This window comes from Anas platyrhynchos, chromosome 4 (genome assembly GCF_047663525.1).
Source record: "Anas platyrhynchos isolate ZD024472 breed Pekin duck chromosome 4, IASCAAS_PekinDuck_T2T, whole genome shotgun sequence".
Lineage (NCBI taxonomy): Eukaryota > Metazoa > Chordata > Aves > Anseriformes > Anatidae > Anas > Anas platyrhynchos.
In genome coordinates this window covers 36,532,586-36,550,013 of record NC_092590.1, presented here as the reverse complement: position 1 = coordinate 36,550,013, position 17,428 = coordinate 36,532,586, and the positions used below count along the sequence as shown (strand labels likewise).

The following is a 17,428-nucleotide window of genomic DNA, read 5'->3' as shown; positions in this document are numbered from 1 at the left end:
TCTAGATTCTTCTGTAGGATAGCATTATTTGAAACAAGTTTAAAATAAATGTTGACTTTTAAATATGAAAGTATCATTTGTTTATTAGTTCATGCTCTATTTAAACCCAACTTCATTGTTTCACTAGGGAAACTCCACAAAAACTAGTACAACAAGAGGAGCTTCCTATTGAAGCTCCACTGTTGACATTACTTTATGGCAGACTTAGGATCCAGTCCAATGAAAATGTACCAGAAGTGAATCTGTTCTCCAGTGTTCTTAAAGACAGTGTAGCAGTTAAAAAGAATGTAGATATATAACCTGTTGCATACCCTTGCCAAATGGTAAGTCAAATAACTATTTTTTGCTATAATAAAAATTAATATCCCAGTGCAGTTCCAGTAAGAGCTTCTTCTTAAGACACATATTGGAGCAGACTGATCATTGCCTGCTCCACAGCAAATGGTTGTGATCCACATTTGATATGAACACACACAAATGATATCCATGTAGTTCATTGAATTTTTATACATTTTACACTCTTTTGTAATCTTTGCCAACTAATCCAACTTACCACCTCTAGTATCACTTCTTGCAACAGTCTGACCTGCACAGCTTGCCACTGAAGAGTTTCCAGCTTCCCTCTCCCTGGCCTTCCTTCTGAGAGTCTAGCTGTCCAAGGTATAAGTGATGACACCAACACAAGACCAGTAACAGAGATCAAAATTTAAGTGTTCTGCAGAAAGGAAAAGAGAATTGCACTACATCAGGAAAAATATAAAAGCTTACCTTCTATAGATGTAAGAAAGCTGTTCCCTTCTTATAAAAGATATCAGTCAGTAACTGGAATAATTTAAAATAGTTTGAGTATAACAACTGCACAAGCACACTTAAGTAATAAAATATTTCACACAAATTCAAAGAACAGTTTTACTAACCCAGACTATTTATATAACCTTGTACTATAAATAAATTTCCTGTAGGGATTTTAATCCCTACAAGATTGATCATTAGTTAATTAAATTTACTAGGTATTTTAACTTTAAAAAAATATTCTTAAAGTGTATAAAGTATAATATAAAATTGCATCTTAGTTTTAAGGAATAATAATATAAATTCTGCTCTTATAAGCAGAAATAGTTGTAGAACAACATTTCTTTCATCTTTATTCAAGTCTCTTGGTCTTTTCTTAAAGGCAACTATTCGATATTCAATAATATTTTATGACTCATAGGTGAGAATGAAGATAAGTCATCACAGGGGAATCCACAAAGCAAACATATTTTTTTGGTATCATATTTGTTGCATAGCTGAGAAGTGTAGGATCTGAAAGATACTTCCCTCTTCTTGAATGACCACAGTTAGATGATCCCAATCTGCTCTATACTCTATCCATCTCTTCCCAGCCTCCCACTCATTAATAGACAATGGTGTAAGGAGACAGTAACATAAGCCTTTACTGAATTCAGTACTATCTGAGACCTTGTGTCCTTTCCTGTAAAAATACTAGGAACATAAATTGAACCTATTTAGAAGGACCCCCTGTGATAAAGTCTCTCACAGTCCCATCTCTTATGCTCCTTTATCCTCTGATAACAGCTGAATGATGCACAGGGGAGACCTGTGGCTCTCCAGCAGGTATTCAACATGTAATTAAATCCCCCATTCTGGGATATTTGCTTATAACTACCTCTGGCCTGTGAATTGCCAGACAAAGAAATAAAATAAACTGACTTTGCAGGGAAGGAATGCTAAAAACGTATTCCATTAAAACAGTAAATTAGTGCTGACTGTGTCCCATTTAATTGGAAGTTTTGAGAAATGAAGCAAAAAGAAGCCTAGGCTTAAATATTTAGCTAGATCATGAGGGGGCTCACTTTTTCATAAGTTCTGCTAATTTATATGCAACTTATTTCACTCTTCAAACATGCAAACAATTTGAACTTTGAGGAGGGGAAAGAAAAGTAATGTCAACCCTTTCAAGTTGCTATTTGTCATCATGGAGTTTCCTAAACTAAATCCAAGACCTTGTCCATTGAGCACAATCCTCTTGGAAAGCAAAAAGGCACAGAGATGTTAAAACAAGTCTATTAGAGCAGTTTAAATGTATTCCAAGTGTCTAACCTGAGTGAACATCAATGCTACGTAGTAGACTATGAGGATCTTGCTATTCTCTGTATTGCAATAAACTGCTCTATTGATGGTGTTCCTCACGTTACCAACTCCCTCAAGCTTACCAGCTTTCCAAGATAGGTTTGCCTGAGTTGACGTTGACTAGTGTGCCTGGGACAGTCCCTCACCTTTCAGTTTTGCAGTGGTTTAGGCCCTCGTCACCATGTCCCTGCCCACAGAACAGATATGACAAATTTTGAATTTTACCATGTAAAAAACAAATCACATCTCTCCTATCATCACACAGGCCTGACTTACACCTTGGCACTGACAGATATAACACTTAGAGTGGTCTGGAGAGGGAGTGTGCCTGTGGAACAGCAATGATCTACTTGGTTTTGAAACTCACTAACTGCAAGAATAAACTGAGATCCTCCATCCAGCCACTACACTTCTGTGGCTAGAGGAACGTTACATCCTTCTTGACTGGTCATAGCATGCTACTTACAGCAAACAGATAAGAGAAATGAAGGAGAAGATGAAGCAGAGAAATGGGATGAAGGAAGAAGAAAGGAAACTATGGAAAAAAATCTAATACCAGAGACAGATTTGTTAGGATTCCTCTGATAGAGGCTTGGCAATAAGTGTCTGATGATAAGCAGTTGCTCTGACAATTTGTGGAAGTCAACCTGCAAACTCCTGTCAGGTTTTAGGATCAGCTGACAACTAACTGTTCCCAGCTCCAGTAGTTATCACAGCATAAATAGTTCATCTGAATGAAAAACTAATTCTCTCCATAGACAGGGAGTCTTGGTCTCCTGTTAAACCCCAGGTGGAGTGTAAACTGCTCTCTGAAATAATAAAACACACAAAAGGAACATGGCAGATTCTTGACCTTTTGTCCTTTACTGAGATGAGCACTTACTGCAGAATAGCTGTCCATCTGCTCTGTTAATACCATCTACATCTCAATAGCATACAGTGATAAAAAACAGCTGTTCAGTATCAAAATGTAAAGTTTACCTAATTTAACACCTGGCACAAAATGCAGCAAGTTATTATTTAAAAAGACAAGTATACTGGGATGCACATCAAGGAAAAAAACACAGATCCATGCTTAACAGATTATTTATGACATGTCTAGTCAAGTATAAGAATCCTTACTTCATCTGAGTTTTAAATACAGACCACTGATATTAGTAACCTCTAGTCAGTCTGACTAGAGTAACCTCTATTGAGAGCTAACCACTTGAATTATCGACTCTCATTGACTTGTCAAAAAACTATCATTTCTATAACTTCTCATTTAAGTTACACAAATGATGAAATGGAATGTTTTGTGAATAATCCTTTGCAAGCAAGGGCATTATCAGCTGTATAGATACATTTCTGGAAAGAATACAAGGAATCAGAAGCAATCAGGGACTAATTGTGCATCGAAGACTAAAAGAAAATGGAGTAATGGAAGCAACAGAACACAAATATCCAGAGTGTGTGACTGCAGCAAAGAGAAGGGCAGCCAAAACACAAAATGAATTAGTGCAGTCAAATCAGTTAGAGAAAATTGGATGGGTTATAACAAATCATGAAAAGAATAAAACTGAAGACAACGAAGGACTTTTAATAAATGAAAGGGCTGCTGAAATTAATGAGGCACATCTAATGGTTGAGATACTGCACTGCTTTACAAAAATGTCTTCTGTGAGGAAAGTTGAGAAGAGAACTGGCAAGTCATCAAGTAGTATAGACACGTAATGCATTGTAGGTAAGAGAGGACTTTAAAACAGGACCATACATACCTAAGACCTAAACTACAGGAGAGGGTGGGAAAGGGGAAAGCAAATATGATACCACCTTAAAAAATAGAAATAAAATCCTTGTGATTTTTATCAGTAAACCCAGCTCCAGTTACTGGCTAAATAATGGAATTAAACCATTTACTGTGTAGGAGGTAAAGTGAACTGTTATCCAGAAACATCATGGATATGGATGATTGGGTACAGCTTATAAACACCTTACACATGCATCTAAAAAAAAAAATAAATCAAAAGGAGAAATAGGAAATAGAACTTTTGAAAATTATTTCATGGAATATTTAGGGATTTCAATTTACTTCTGCATAACAGTATTGTGAGAAGTTGCTATAAAACAAAAGTCCAGACAAGGGAAAGAAAGAATGATGGGACCACCTTTTGAAGGTGGTCCCATCATTCCTTCTAGTATCCTTTACCCTGACTTTGCTATTCAAAATCCTTCACATCTGTTCTAGTTGTTTCAGTCCTAACCATGATATAGGTCAGTTGATGTGCCTGCCCAAGGTTCTGCCAATCTCCTTTAGAAAGAGCGAGATGCAGGTAAGAATGAGGCAGAGGGTATAACAAGATCTTGTCGCTGACTGATATGTACGTTATATTCTTAGTCAAATTACTTTCTGTGGATTTCCTCACATTTGCAATAGGACCAAGGGCTAGTACTACAAGAATTTTCAGATAGCATTTTGGAGAATTAATTAATACGTGTAGAAAACTTAAACATTGTCTTAGCAGTTCTATATAAACCTATAAACCTGAAACAATTTGCCCACTCTGTATATGCAACTCTGTTTTCTGTGTGGGGATTGTTTGGATTTAGCTGCCTGTTCAACCACTGTTACTAACATGCACTATTCAAGTCTCCTTATTTATTCATCACTGTTCAGGGAGAAGACTGAAATCAGCATGGTTAGAATATGACCTTTTTGTTTCAGTTCATATAAATAATGTCATGAGATCGTATTTGCGCTCTCTGTGATGTGAACAGTTTCATAAGTGAACAGAAATAGAAGCTTTCAGAAGTTTTGCAGTCGCAAACACAGCATCTCCCCTAAGCGGCAAAACAACAAAAAAGTGCAATTCAACCTCTAAATAGCAAGAATCTAGAAAATGCAAATTTGACCTATTTACTCCAGGAAAAGTATATTAACAATTCCTGTAATCCTCCCTGATACTGACAGGAAATGTAACAGTAGTTTGTTTTTTTTTTCCTCCACATCTTCAATAACAGAAGAAAAGAAATCGTTTTATCCTAGTACCAAAGTAAATCACTCCTGCCCAGTGCTTTGATTTTACTCAGAGATCAAAATACTTTGCAGCTATTTACACAAAAATTCTCTTTGCCTCACAGATAGAGTACGTGAAACAGACTCTGGTGACTTGTTTAGCAGCTTTACATCAAAGGAATGTCAGGACTCTAATTATGGCCGTGTAATTCTCTGCTACGTGATCATGACCAAGCCTGGTCTAGCTCCAAAGCAGGTCTTGCACTGAGTGGAAGGTGGGACCAAATGACCTCCAGACGACTCTTTCAATCTAATGTTATTCCACGAGTCTAATTTGCTTCATCTATCTCTGCTTCCCAGCCTGGACATACAAATCGTACAGATTTCAAGCCCCTGATACAATGCATTGCTAGGCTCTTCCCAAAGTCAGCAGCTAAGCAGAACCTAGTAAGACACAGAATTTTAAACAGCAAAATCTGGTCCTTAGCATTTAAGCATCATAATATGTGGAGTGACAACTGGGTATCATTACAATTTTTAAAGTAAGCCTTGGCAAACAGCCTTCCTCCACAGCACAGAACACCTGGCTGTTCTCAATTGGAAGAAAGCACCCATTGACTTCACTACATGTAAATAAGTAAATCGTATTTGTAAACAACTGGAGCTGTTTAAAAATAAAGATCACACATCTAGTTTTAAAAGATAAACTTCATAGAACTCTAAACTTTGCTGCTAGTACCAAACATGGGAGATCACTCCTGTGCTGCAGTTTTGTTTAGATGTCAGTCAGTATCCAGTCAAAGTGGTTTGCTTTCTTTCCTCTGGGAAAACAACTTGAAAGCATAGAAAATATCAACTGAGAAGCAGGGTGAAATAGATTTATTTTAAAGCTAAGAGATAACCTCGTATTAGCTACCTTGACTAAAAGATCTGAATAGCTTCTTAGGCAACCAACAGGGTTATAAAAATTCAAAAAAATAGAATTACTTTTATTTCAACTAACTCTTTGCACATCAGTACACACAATGGCTGATAATGTCTTTATGATATCGCATTGCCACAAGTAAGTGGTTTTTACTCCAGTTCTAAAATTAGGACTTTTTTTTTTAAAGGCAACCCCAGAGAATTACCTTGCAAATCCTCTGATTTTTGTTGATGTACCTGTGTCTTCATAATTATCTCATTTGCCTTTTAGCAAGGACAACACATCTTATGATTTGTCAAATGTCAGGGGTTGTGCTGATCGTGCTCTAGCATCAACATTCTTGTTTTATTGCTGCTTTCTCTGCAGTATTTGCAAGAGATTCTTAAATCCTTGCAACTGCAGCTTTTCTAATTTTACTATTTCTGTCATTCCACATTCATCCAAGGGCACTTTCAAAACTTTAATGTAAATTACCATTTCTGGCTGCTAACCACAATATATTACCTAGGAACTAGATAGCTGTTTATTTAATACATTTAGGTCTTTTTTTTTTTTTTTTTTTTTTTAACATCTGGAAGAAACAAACACAACTGAAAGTATTTACTCTTAGAGGTTCAAAGAGCTACTTAACCACAAAACTAAACTACAAAGCCCACTTCTGATGAGCTGGAAAGAGTCTGGGATTTATGGAGTACTTCCCTATTTACAGATGAAAATCAATTGCAGGTCATCATGCTTTTTAGTTTATGATCTTTTGAACTGGAGTGCACTCGATTAAACAGTTACCATCACCTACCATCTTCCTGTCTATAAGATATTCCCCTGTAACAATCCAGAGGAGCAAATCTGTGAAACTACTTAACTGTTGCAATTCAGAGCCTGCTGCAGTTGATTAGCTCACCAGCAAAGACAATACCACAGCTAGTACCTTCGGGAGGGAACAGAGGGAGCTGAAGAGCTGTCAGGAGAGGTAACCTTCTGCAGACACATAGATGGGGAGGTAGCAACTTAAAGCACCAGAGGTAAAACTAACAGAACATGTCTGTCAGAGCCTTTGCATGTTTTTAAAAAGCACATGCAGTCGATGTTTCCTTTGAGAACAGAAAGAAGGCACAGAGATCTTTCTCAGGCAACATACCTCTAGGTTTGTTGCAGAAGCCACTGCCTTTTATATTTACATTAACCCACTGCCTTTACACCTCATTCAAAGGGAACCATTGCACTTTATGCATTTTTATTTTTATTTTTTTTGGTAATACCTACCTACCCTTTGCTTTCCATCAGAGGAAAGTTATCAAGGAGCAAACAGTCTGCAAGGGTAAACCCCCATGCTTGCTAGCTTCAGCTGTCTTTTTTTTTTTTTTTCCCCCTTCTCCTTTTCAAGATGGACTTCAGAGCTGCATTTCTATCCTTCCAGGGAGTAGCTTTCAATTCTTTCATTCTCAGAGATAACCCACACAAAGAAATTAACAGGAAAAAGTACTGTGGAAGCAAGTACGTAGCATGTATGTAGTAGCTGTTATGAAATCTCTCTCTGTGGATACTCAGTAAACAAGGGTGCCTCTCCCTTCACTGGTTGCTTTGTAAAGTCTGGACACAGGGACCAGACATAGGACATACCCAGAATATCAACAACAGGTGATCAGTACAAAGCTGACTTGACTGGACTACATGTTTTCCCCTCATGCACTGTGACCAAAAGTGAATACAGGAATCCATACTATTTTTTTTTTTTCCCAAAAAAACAAAAGACACGTTTCATGAGAAAGAGCAGGAACAAAACAAAAGCAAGACCAAACTTTTTAGTTCGATTAAATATTTCAACTTTTTTTTTTTTTTTAAACTCCAGGCTTATTTCTTCCCAGATAGTTATTGTTAAAATTTGGGGGGTTAAGATGTATTCTGCCCCCAGTTCTACCTTATTCTTCAGGACTATCCTTTAGTTCACCCCAAGCTTTTTGTTGTTTCCCTGACTGTGTTCTAACTAAACATTCTGACACATTCAACAGAAATGCACTGAAGTACTTGACACCTGCAGTAAAGTATTAGTACTTAAGATGTCTGAAGTTCATGGTCCCCGTTCTTCACATTCATATTTATTATTATATTTAGGCATACATTATTAACAAAATATTGCAAGCCAACACACTTGTCTTGGTTTGAACCTGCAAAATAGCTAAATAGCTCTAATCTAATGACTACAAGCCACTTCTCAGTTCTCTCATGAAGAGCTTCACTTTGGCACACATCCCCTTCCACAACAGTATAAATCAGTAACATTTCTTTTTCGTTCCCATAACAATACTTAACTACTATTTCCACGCAGTTGTTCACTTAGCTTACTGTGGGAGATATGAGATCTATATAAGGAATAAATCACAGGTTTTTATTTGTTTGCTGCCTTTGTAAATGGCTTGTAATATGTAAAACCAGGAAGATGAATGCAGAATAGGAAAAAGGAGGTACAATTCCTAACTCTAAGAATCTTATCAAGTACTGTGTGGTACTTATTCCCTCCTGTAAAGGGAAGGAAATTGTTCTTTTCACCTTCCTTCTTCTGTCTAGCCTGTTCTAAATGTAAACTCTGGGTACGACACACCATGTATGTGGAGACCACCTATTACAGTTCATTACTCTCAGCTAGGGCCAGCATATTTGCACAAACAATAATAAAAGCAACAAGGAGTCACGTGATATCTTCCAAGTGTTATTTTTTGTGCAACTCAGGAAAATAGGTCTAGAATCATGAGTTTTAGCAAGTTATGCTGATGTCTACATATCTAAATTTCCTTTCCCTTGCCTCTTTTTGGCATGGAGAACGTCAGAGACTTGCACAAAATGAAACACTGCTTTTATTTTTAGTACAGAAAAGCACATAGATATGGCTATCTAGAGCTGCACAGCTGCTTAACAGAAATTTGTGAGCTAGAGATTCCTACGACCATGCATGATCACATCTCATAACTCTTCCTAGATCTCAGGGAATATCCAACAATATGTTTTGAACCAGCCTGGTCCACAACAGGATTGATATTAAGTGTGGCAGCAATAGCTCACAAACTACTTCTCAGTGATGGAAATGTAATGATATAATAGTCAAGCAATCTATTCTAGACGGATTCTTTAAGACACCAAGGGTTTTCTCCTCCCCTCCACCCCCTTATTTTTTGTGTTGACAGACAAATAATTGTACTCCAGCAAATGAGAGATTAAGATTCCTTTTTGTTACTGTTAAATGTCATAGGTAGCAAACATCTTCCCCTGCCTACAAACGATAACAAGAGGAAGAAGCAACTAAGCTACATAACATCATACAAATACATGATTAGCTAAAGAACCATGTGTTTCATGCCCTGTGCTTGGAAATTGTGTTATTTTCACATTTTTTTTCTTGCCTATAACAACACTAATATTTTCTTCTTGTAAATATTAATAAATATAAAACATATATTTCTTAAATAAATAAATAACCCAGAATTCTTGACATCCTCGAATTACCCACGAGATGGCAGTGCTTGCATCATACAGAATAATCTGACCTAACCGATTTTCAGTACAACCTTTTTCCCCCTCTGCAATTATGCATACGGCTGTCAGAAGATGGTATTTTCTTCATATCCAGACAAGACCCTCACCATTCAGCAGCTGGCTCAACATTATTTATCATTCTGTAATATTGCATTTTACAGACTAACAGTCAATTGACAGCAAATTTGGAGAAAATGTCTTGGGGTTGACTCCTATAAACATACTAGCCTCAGAAACGTATAAAAAAAAATTGCAGGCTTCATCTCTGGTGCAAAGTAACACAAGGGCAGCTAAATTTGTTGGTTTATCTCCTCCAGACAGCTGGCTAGCTATCCAGTACTCAACAGCTTAATCCAAACTGGTGATGAATTGTAATAATCATTTATCATTCTGTGTATGCCTATGCAACAAAATAAAAGCATGATTGTGCAGGTGTTGCAACGCATGTATTAGTTTAATATAGCTATTACAGGGAATAATAGTATTGAATACAAAATAACATATGCTGTCAACTCAACTGAACTTCACATATACCCTTAGTTTTCATTCAGCTTGCTGCTGTCATTCACGCTAACAATATTAAGCATACACAGAACACCTGCATTGCATACAGTCACATCTGCATTTAGCTGCACAGACATTCACTGTCCAGATTAAATCATGTTTTACCTGAAAAGCAAGGAACTATCATTACTGTAGACAAAGGAGCAAAACATGAACATTTCTGCTACTGCAAAACTATTACCACTCTGAAGATATGTAGGTAAATTACAGAAAATAAAATCTAGCGCAACATTGGTACTACCATTTTCTACTCTAATTAAAAATCAAAATCATTCTGTGAAATATTAACTCTCTATTCTGGTTTCACCCACAGTTTATTCTTATATTCTTTAATAGATGTTCCAAGGCCAAATAACATCAACCTGCAGTTTCAAACGTTACTAATCCTCTGAGAATACCCTGTTCTACAGTAAAAGAGCATCAGAGGGGCATGAGTTCTAGCATGTCCACAGCACAATTGTTTTCCTGCTATTAGAAATGAAAGTCAGTGTGCTGCAAAAATGTTCAATTTATTAAAAAAAAATATAAAATAAATTCAGACTACAAGTACTTTTATAACATGGTAACAGCAGACTCACGATTATCGTGCCAGTAAAAGATCAGACAATAGAAAAGAAAAACAGATGGAGTAACTTTTGACATATGTAGGTTTGCACACCAATCAAATATACAGTATATACCAGCTGGTGTAAACCCAGCTCACATGGGACCATAAGCCTGTACATTAATGGCTAAAACACTGAAATAGGGCAGTTACTGCATTTGGACTTGGAATGAACTTGTATGCTCATACTCTTTTTCACCCCTGCATGTCTTGCTAAATTTGAATTCCTCTTATATAAGAGCAGAATTACAAACCAGCACAATTTAAACTACTTTGGCATATGTCCTTGTTAAGCAGATTAATAGCCTAATTCCCTGTCATCTGCTCTGGCTAACTACTAGTTTCCAAGTGTTACAGTTTTCTGTTCTATAAAGTAGCACACACGCTGAAAATCTTTTTGTTGTTGTTGTTGTTGTTTTGTTTTAAACCTGTAAGAGCTAGCATATTTCCTAAAATTTCTCTAGGCTTGATTTGGAACTAAACCCTAGCGTCTGACCTTTCTACTTCAGCAGGGAAAAAAAAGTCAGAATTATTACTTTCTTTCCAAATTCAGACCTCAGCAAATACTTTTCTGGATTCTGGAACAGTTCAAGGTTACTTGATGCCTATAGTCATACTTGCTCTTTTGTCAGCAGCTAGCTTCACGTGCCCTTCAGCTGGATGTATGACTAAGAGTTATTCCTGATTGATTCATGGTTGACCTTAAAATTATTTAGTTTAAGGCTTTGGCTTCTCCAGAATAATAGCTGGCTGCAGTTGACAATCTATGTAAAATTCTTGAATTCCATATTATTTCCTATTTTTTGCAAAGCAGAACAGACCACTACCATTTCTGGAAGAGACATGACTAGCTTTACAGCTGTCACTTTCTAGCCCATTCACACTACCAGAACCTGAGAAACTCACCAAATTTCCCTCACTTACCTCTTGTGTCTTCTTTATTGGTGAAACAAATTCTTTTCCTCTCCTCAGATCTGTCAGGATGAGTGATCCTAAAGGAAACATTAAATTGAGAAGTCATGATGTAACAATATTCTCAGTCTAAGTCATCTGTAGAGAATAAAGGTGATATTCACAACAATGCTAATGCCAACAATTAAGCCCCAAAGCAACAGTTTATTATTTTATTAAGGCCAAAAGTGCAATTTGGCAGACTTCCAGCATAAGCTTTGACCATGCTGGCTGTAGCAGCTGAGAAACACAATTCTCCTCTAATATAAATGGTTGTGCTGGCAGAAAATAGTCAAATGTATGGATTTGTTGTCAAAGATACAAAGAATACTGAAATGTACAAGCTAGAGTATAACTGTTACAGAAAGAGTACATGAAGATTAAAGGAATAGTCACTGAATGGTATCTGATCTCCTTTTAAAAATTAAGGCAATATTCTTACGAAATGAAAGCCAAATGATTGCTAGCTCTTTTCTGTACAGGAACTGACACCATTAATTGAACTTCGTTTTGTAGTGTGCCACTGAACAGAAATAATTTCACTAAGTTCAACTGAAACCTTTGCTTTTACTTAAGAACTAAATAGCAGCATGCCATTCTCTAGAAAATCTGACATCATACATAAAAACATCCACGCTGTGATTACTAAAGCAGTCACACAAACCAAGAAGGGCAGGGTTAGGTTTGGCCTCTCAGCTCCAAAATAACGCTTCTTTTTAGATGCAACTCTCTGACAGAAGTTATCAGAGCTCTAAGCTGAAACCAGTAACATGTGTGTAGCATATATTAACAAAAAAAAGGTTGAAATCACTATCCTAAGGGGATACAACTCACAGTACCCCTCCATACCTAGCTGGGTAATAGGCCTTTAAAAAATGCTATGAAGTTATCATCAGTGATTTCCAGACCCTTCTCAATTATGTCCATCAGTGTATTAGTAGGGTACAAAACAAGAGAAGTCTCACACACTTTGCAGTCTTGTACCAGCTATAGCACTGCTTCCTAGGACTTCCACAACCAAGTAACAATGGCAAGGCATGAGGCTTCCCAAGAGAGATATGCACGCATATACACCACTACTCACCTTAGCCATAGCAAAAAATACCATCCACAGTAGTTTGCTTCCTCTCTGCAAAGAATTACAGCTTAATTCTCCTTCATCAGAATTTCAGTTGCAATCAATCATTGCATGATCAGAAAGAGGCTCCCCCAACATTATTTTTTTTCAAATTAAGTATCTCACTTGATACTCCTGATTACATTTGCCTTTCTCACAGCTGTATCATGTTAGCAGCTCAAAGAAAACTCTAATCAATAGTTCATTCTGCTCTTTCTTCCTTTCTGTTATTTCCAAGAGGTGCGCCCACACCTTGAAGTATAAATTAATCTCTAAATGTATGACTTTACACCTTTACTTCTATGTTTTATTCCACTGTTTCTGCAGTCTTCAAGGTGTTTCTGTAAAATGTCATCATTCTCTGCTACATTAATTGTGCTTCTTAAAGAGGCATTTTTGATTCAAGAGTTAAAAAAAAAAATTCATCCAAAAAGTAAACCTGGAAAGTAAAATTTATAGTTCAACTAGACATTAAAACCCACATATTCAATGAAGTTTTTTTTTTCATACGTTTTTCTTGAAATCAGTTTCTCATTACGCCTCTGTCTCCCACAAGCAAAAATCACCTATTTTTATGCTTTGTACCATGAGGCTAGTAAGCTTACTGCCTTTTTCCTTGTCAATAAGCTACTCTGATCTTAAATTTGATTACTTTAATTAACTTAAGCTTAGAGGGTTGTTTGTTCGTTTGTTTGTTTGACACAAGGCATCGTGTCTCCTTTTCTTGGAATTTGATAGCATTATCAAAAGATGTAATTTGTACACTCTCCTTATTTGCTTTTTTTTTTTTTTCCTATGAAAAAAATCAATCCTTGGAATATTTTTATCCTAACAGTAAGGGATGACAATACCCCTGAAGCCAGTGAAGTCATTTATGAGACTGGGAGAAGGCAACTAGAAAAAATGATTTCTTTCTCTAGTCATTTTATTGCCTGCTTCTTGACAGACCTAAAAAGTTCATTAATGGCATAGAGCTGCACTGCACAACAGCTTTGTTCTCAAAGTTAGCTGCTATCCTACCTTCCTGCCCTTTCTCATTTTTGGAGGTCATTTCCCGCATCCAATTTACATCGTAACTTCACTGTTGGTTGTATCTGAAAAAACAAAGGCAGCAACCCCAGCTGGTGGGAAGAAACATCTAGGCATAAGGCTGAATACATGAGAATTTTTTGTAGTTGGCTTCATTTCAGTAACCACCATATTATAAAACTACAGTTTCCAAAAATTCCTTTAGCAGTTCATTTGTTGCAAAATATGTATTGTTCTATATTGTTGTTTCCATCTCTGGTTTCCATATATTGTCAGGTTTTGATCATCAGTGAACTTCAGTTCTCTTTGCTGAAGTAGCTGTGTCAGAAAGCACAATTTTTCATTTAAAGTGTAGTGGTAATTCACTATACCAAACAAACATTAGCATCAGTCTTCAAAAAACTTACTTGAATCTTCTTGTTATTAATTTACTTTGAAATAACATAAATCTTCAGGTTTGTTTGCAAGATCTTACATTTCCCCTATTTTTAAGACTGTGTGGCTAATCAAACTTTAAAGTAAGACAACTGATGAAACAATCCATTCAGTCCTGGATCATGGATTGCTCAATTAGACATACAGCAACTAGCCAGACTGTCATTTTGACTAAAGATACAGAATTTTGATGTCTTATATTAAACAGCAACAGATGGAATTAAAATTATCAAGGATAATATAAAAAATGATGATAATGTTAACAGGAAAACAGTATTAGATATGTTTTAAAAGCCTCAATGACTTCTTCCTAGTGGAAAAAAGATGAGGCATTTCTTTGTCTGCAAATTGTGCCTTTTTTTTTCTCTTGAGATTATCTATTTTGTTGTTTTTTGGAGATAAATTATGCTGAGATCCCAATCTTAGAATATATAATGTATTTAATTCCTATAAAACATACCAAGCAGTCTTGCTAACTCCCATATTCAAAATGGCTTAATATTTGTTGAATTATATAAGCTGAATTGTTAAACTGCTAACTGCATTACAATGTCTATTTTTGTATTTCTATTTGTATTCTCAGATATATAATCTGATAACAGACTAATGCTCTACTCTTCAATAAGAATACTAATTTATTTTTATTTTTATCTAGCTGCAGTGGTATTAGATAGTTGGGGTTCCTCTGATTAACCTTGGCTTGTCATATGCAAAGCCTAAATGACTGATATTAATTAATGTAGCTGTCTTAAGCAGTTGGCAAGAAAAAAAAAAAAAAAAAGAAAAAAGAAAAATTAACAAATGTCTTGCAATGCAGATTCACTAATGAAGAAGTATGATTTACAGTTCTTCTAATGCCTCTTCCTTTTTAAGCTTTCAGCTGCACATTCTGTATGTTTTTATTTGGAAACTTTCCTTTTCAAGGCAATGCTGAATCACATCTGGAGGATTTGACAGGAAAAGGAACCTGAAGATCTTCATATAATCCACCAGTAAAGGTTCTGGGAATTAGGCATTTGTGCATACCATAGACACATACACAATTTATTTAATCAGTTCAAATTTGAATGGGTGAGCATCAGAACCTCATGGCACTAAGCAACAACTAGGAACTGATTTTTACTGGACCACAAAAAGATCCAGATCCCAGCTGGCTTCAGTAGGAGTCTATTGGGAGGGTAACTTTTATTTTCCATGATGTTCACGATATTACAAAGACTAGGTCTACATGAAGTATTTACTTCTTCTGAGAATTTTACAATTTCATTCATACTTCTCTGGATGGAGGTGGCATCCTTCTCCTCTTATCCATTCCCCTGTCAAAGACAGCAAAATGGGACAAAAGTGATTCTGCTGAATAAAAGCTAAGTGCTAGAGAAGTTCTATAGGAAAACACTAATCTGAAAGAGAAAATAACTGAATATTAAGAAAATCATTCTTTTGAGCACATTACTGGTTGATAAGAAATCTCACATATGAAGTGTCTTTAAAAGCAGGACTTGCAAATGTTTTCTGGGAATGGTTTCAGTGCATTTGAGTCTTCCTGGGTACAGAAAATTGAAATAGAGCATGAAGATCTTTCCATCTCTACATTTCTGTGTCTTGAGTTCAAGATTAGTTTTATAAAGCTTTTATTCATATGGTTTTTACTACTTTCAGGACTCTTACATGGATGTTCAGAAATAATGTTATTCAAGATATATTTAAGGGCAAGGGAATCCTTTGGCCAGTGTACAAGTTCTTTAACATGTAGCTGAGGCCCTTTATGGTATTTGTGTGTAATCTGTTGAAACATGAACAGTTATGAGGTCTTTTGAATACAGATAAGTATTACTGATACTGGATTTGAACATTTCTCTAAGTATGATACATTGAGATGTACTAAGATAATTCAATATTTAATGAGCCTCAGACTGACATTCCCACTAATCAACAAGCATTGACACAAGCAAGTGTGCAGCATATGGGAATTATTACTGATTCAAGCCAAAGTATCTTTTCCTACCTATCTGTGCTGCTCTACTTCTTTTTATGCTTTGTTTCTGTACAGTTGCTTACATTTGCATCTGCCATTTTAAAAGCAATACTGTATTCTACACGGGATTCATAGAGACACTGGTGAGCTTAAAAGAATGGGGTTGAAGAGAAGGTTGTTGGTTCCAGTCTGACTTTTCTGTTACTTAGGCAAGTTCCTTAAACTGTTGGTTTCCCATACTATGGGTCTATGAAGTAGGGCATAACATCTCACAGGGATGCTGCGAGGCTTTACTGAATGAATATTTTAAAGGCATTTTGACATTCTTGGTTGAAAATAAATGATTATGACTAACAATTTTGTTGTTTAAATACTCAAATTTGACATTGTTGGTGCTACAGATAAACATTTTGTTATTGAATTATTCAAGGAACATTTGAATCTTGAGCTAACAGATGCCAAGCTTACACAATTTTTTTCTTCTTTAGCTATATTATGTATTATCATTTTCAAGGTGAATGCAGTAAGCTGAATGCAAAGGCCAGATATAGAAATGTTCTTCTAACATGCTTATACATGGTAAACTACAATTCTGAACTCGATTTTGATAACTCAGCAGTTAAATGTGCTACATAACTTGAATTCTACCAATTCCAATCGGGAAACTAATGAGTTTAGGTAACAGAAGAAGAAAAGACATTGTGTCTGATGGCAAAGTCTTTTTGACTTTCTTTTAGCATTTTTTTTAGGCAGGTTACTTGTTACAGAACAGATAAGATGCAGGGAGATATTTAAACCATGAACTGATTATGCATATCTCTATGCATATAGGGGAAAAAAAAAAAAAGCAAAACAGAAAGGAGAATTGATTAATTAGGTGGACATTAAAACTGGACACTCTTTTGTTTTCAAATGGGAAATGTATATTTATTCTGAGAATGAGAATATCCCAAGAATGAATGATAAACTAACTCATTATGTTGTCAGGAGATTTCAGTTCATAACCAAAGTAAAATTATACATGTAACTTTGCATGCTTGTAAGTGAACTGCTATTTTGTGAACTGTATTTGTGCAGATCAAGTGGAAAGAAGACAATGGGATTGCATAGCTCAATACCATATAGGACTGCACTGTGCATACTGTTTTTCCCATGCATAAAAGCAAATGTAA

At 36.0% G+C, this 17,428-nt stretch overlaps 1 protein-coding gene across 7 annotated transcripts in view; it reads right to left on the bottom strand.

The window, feature by feature from the left end:
- IQCM (IQ motif containing M) overlaps positions 1–12,914 on the bottom strand; it is a 195,323-nt gene extending 182,409 nt beyond the window's left edge. For 2 of the 7 annotated variants that reach the window (XM_038178802.2, XM_038178809.2), the window contains exons 1-3: positions 12,785–12,914; positions 11,674–11,741; positions 554–715 (exon numbers count right to left, since the gene is read on the bottom strand). The gene's annotated coding sequence lies outside the window, so the exon portion shown is untranslated. The other 5 variants (XM_038178806.2, XM_038178807.2, XM_038178808.2 and 2 more) reach the window with 5 other exon arrangements.
- Between the last annotated feature and the right edge of the window lie 4,514 nt (positions 12,915–17,428).